We start from the raw sequence: 3,695 nt of genomic DNA on the forward strand, positions 1-3,695 counted from the left end.
TTTAGGGTTCTGTAGATTTTAATTTAATTTTTTTTGTCACCATTTTCATATGTTTTATTATCATTTTAAACATTTAGATAAATGGTGATAAATTTTTAAATGATAAATATATATGTTATTATAATTTGATTTCATAGTATCGTAAGATGTCAATCTATTATTAAAAATGTATTGAAATTAAGCTACTTAATTATAGTAAGAATTTAAATATTTTTTAATCAATTTATGATGTTTTTACATTTTGTAGTAACTAGTTTAATTATTAATAAATTTTATTTTTATAATAAATTAAATAGTATATAAATATGTTGATGCATCTAATATGTATTTTGTTATTCCCCAAAATTTATCCAGTTGTATAAGAAAACTATTCAGCAGTTTTCATTCGATTAAGTGATGTTTACCAATAGAGTCAAAGAGTTTGGTTCATTGATGGATCTTATTGTACACAAAAACTAATCATATTAAAAAGATTTAAAAATGACGACAATTATATTGTAAAATATGGTAGGAATTATAGAAACATACAAAAGAGAAGTAGTTGATGAATTGATTCTCATTCTCCTAAGCATTAACCAACAAGTAAGAGCATTTTTAAGAGATACTCAAATCCTCAAATTTTAAGGTTTTTTTTCGAATCCTCAAATTTTGAGTATCTGAACAGTGAAACCTCAAATTAAAGGTTTTACTATTCGGGTCTTCAAAACACTATTTACTTTTCATTTAAATATTTATATATATATATATATATATATGTATTATTAATAAATAAAATACACTAATATGTTCAAATAAAATAAAAACTAATATGAACTAATGAGTACATTGTATGAGAACACCTGTGAGTAGTTTATATTTTCAATTGTTATGAATTAATGTATATTTTATGTTATTATTTATGTATATCGTGTTCTAATAAATTGTATTTATAAATATTGAGTTTAACTCTTTACCCTCGGAATCTACGCCACTAACTTCCATTGGATCCAACGAGCGAGTTAAGACGCTTCTTAGTTCTCTTCTCCGGTGACGCAGTGACGGTGGCAAGCCAGACGTCGTCGTCGTCGACGGCGGCGGGATATGGTTTGGGTGGTTGCAGTGGGAGTATCCAGTGGAAACAAATGGGCTGTAAAGAGAAAGAGACATTTTTTTAATTATTGGGCTTTCTTGTAGGGTTCTGTAGATTTTAATTTAATTTTTTTTTGTCAACATTTTCATATGTTTTATTATCATTTTAAACATTTAGATAAATGGTGATAAATTTTTAAATGATAAATATCTTTATATATAAAGAAGGGTTTCAATCCCTCCTGGTGATGCCACCTAGGAATCCAGGTCACAAATTCATGTGATGTAATGGCTACACGTGTCTATTTAAATGAAACTCTGTGTTTCATTAAGTCGTGTGTGTTATTCGTGTGGGCTTTAGTTATAATTGGGCTTTCGATTAATTTCTGAGAATAACAGCTCGCTTATCATCTCCGCCTAGATGAAACGACGTGTTTTCGTTTAGGGTTAAACCTGTTTTCTTCTTCGCCTCTCCAGAGCTCAAGCGACAATGGTGATTCTGAAAGTCCGAAGAGACAAATCGTCGTCCAGAGACTCCGAATTACGCTTCGTTACAGTCGTTTTGAGTTCATTCCTATCCTTCCAGACGTTTCGACGCCACATTCATCGCCTTTAAGATACATCTTAACTCCATCGAGGCTCATCAAAGACGATGCCACATTCAATGTTACTTTTATCTGTTCAAGGAGGTGATTTCAGACCTATAAATAAGTAGTCCTTTATCTCTAGAATATCATATCACAGTTTCTGATACTTAAAAAAAACTCAATCCCAGTAGAATGGAAATTCATATGTTATTCTCCATGATCTTAAGGCTGGCCAGTGTTCTTCCATGGTGGAGTCCGATTGCTGAGATTCGGGGAGGGTGGGTCCAAATGTCAAGCGTGGTGGGGAGTAGATGGGGTTGACATGCTCCTCCTTGATGCTGAGGTTACTTTTATATAAAATCTTAAAAGATAGTGTTTTAACAATTCCGGTGACAAATCTATACCTTTTTATTCATCGTACAATCAAACTTTTTATCCCACTCTTTGTTTAATATCTTTGATTATTTTTCCAATGTATGTGGTTGCTCAGATCTTAAATCTCTTAATCATAGTGTTTTGGTATCATATTTTTCCTCTTTGCAATATGATTTGAATCTGTTGTTTATTATTATTTTTTTGTTGGTAATCGTTTTCAGGCAACACTTATTCAAGTGTTCATTGTCTTCCCACTAGCAAGCGACTGGGTTCTATGTTTTACTTTGATTCCACTTGGTGTTATCAAAACTATAGGCCCTCCGAGGAAGTGATTTTTAAGTTATTACAACCACATTCAGTTTCTCATGTTCTTTATCCATAACACCCTCATTCAACTTTCCATCACTTAAGGCTGGTCTCGAGAAACACTGGGAACAACCCAGATCCTTCATTGCTGGAGGATATGCCAAGGTTGAACCACTGAGCATATCTGAGCTGAATGAGTTCGTCATCACAGCCGAGCCTCAGGTTGTACAGAATTTTTTTTTTGTTCTACATTTTCGTTGTCTAGATCATGAATGTGATTCTAACAATATTGCAATGTAGGAGATTGAATTTGTCTGCACTGGAATGGTGAGTGAAATCAAGATGGACAAAGGCTGGTGTTACGTTTCCTGCTCCAGGTGCACAAGAATCTCCAAAGAACTGTCTCATTTTTGACTTGCGTGTCCTGCAACAACACATGCGTTTTTGGAGTGCTCCGGTATACTGGATCATTTGTTTTTCCCCGTTTTGAAAATTCTCACATACAGTCAAAATGGTTTTCATACAATTTATTACAAGGTACCGGGTGGAGATGAGCATTGCTGACGACACAGATGAGGGTCTATTTGTGGCTTTCGATGGAGTACGTAGCATTATCTAACGCTGGCATTGAAGGTTACAAATGTGTGGAAATCTCATCTGCATGAACATCCTCCATTGGTCCTGCCACCAAGAAGCCTCGCCTTTCAACAATTTTGAATGTGGTCAAGAAGGTACGAAAGGCTTAAGGGAACATGACGGAGTTTCTAGAGTCAGTTTTATTCTTTCAATTATGCTTAGCCATCAATGTTATTTTTTTAACTTTGAATTCTCGAGTCAGATTTCCTCTTTGAATAGTGCTTAGGCATCAATGTTTTTCTTCTTCAAATTTTCTCCTCATCTAGAGTTTGCTATGTTTTTTCTTAGCTATCGTGAAAATGGTCTTCAGTTTCAGGCATACTCTGAGTTTAAAACCGAAGAATACAAATATACAATACTCTGCGTTCGGTCGTAGATACATTTCATAATAAGCTAACGACAAATAATAAAGCATAACTAAATAACCAATGGCTCAAGATTGAAAATACACTTTTTCCTTCTACAATTTATAAAGCCATTCAAAAACATATATATTGAGTTTAAGAACCCGCCACAATACCCAAGTAATTACTACACAATCAAAAGATACATCCACCCAACTTAGACGATATACTTAATCAACTTCCACTTCTTACATCCATGTAAATTATCTACCAAAAAACCGAGATGTAACGTTCCAGAGCTAAACGAAAAGACTGCTCCATTAAAAATAAATAAGCATTAAGCACCACTGAAACTTTATATTCCATAAATTCCAAAATT

The 3,695-nt window shown here is 33.5% G+C and overlaps 1 long non-coding RNA gene across 1 annotated transcript; it reads left to right on the forward strand.

The window, feature by feature from the left end:
- The first annotated feature begins 1,527 nt into the window (after positions 1-1,527).
- LOC125578020 lies at positions 1,528-3,251 on the forward strand. Its single transcript, XR_007316344.1, has 4 exons — positions 1,528-1,757; positions 1,883-1,998; positions 2,252-2,558; positions 2,637-3,251. It is a non-coding gene; the product is annotated as an uncharacterized LOC125578020 (long non-coding RNA).
- Positions 3,252-3,695: the final 444 nt, after the last annotated feature.

The sequence above is a fragment of the Brassica napus genome, chromosome A9 (genome assembly GCF_020379485.1).
Source record: "Brassica napus cultivar Da-Ae chromosome A9, Da-Ae, whole genome shotgun sequence".
NCBI classification, from domain to species: domain Eukaryota; kingdom Viridiplantae; phylum Streptophyta; class Magnoliopsida; order Brassicales; family Brassicaceae; genus Brassica; species Brassica napus.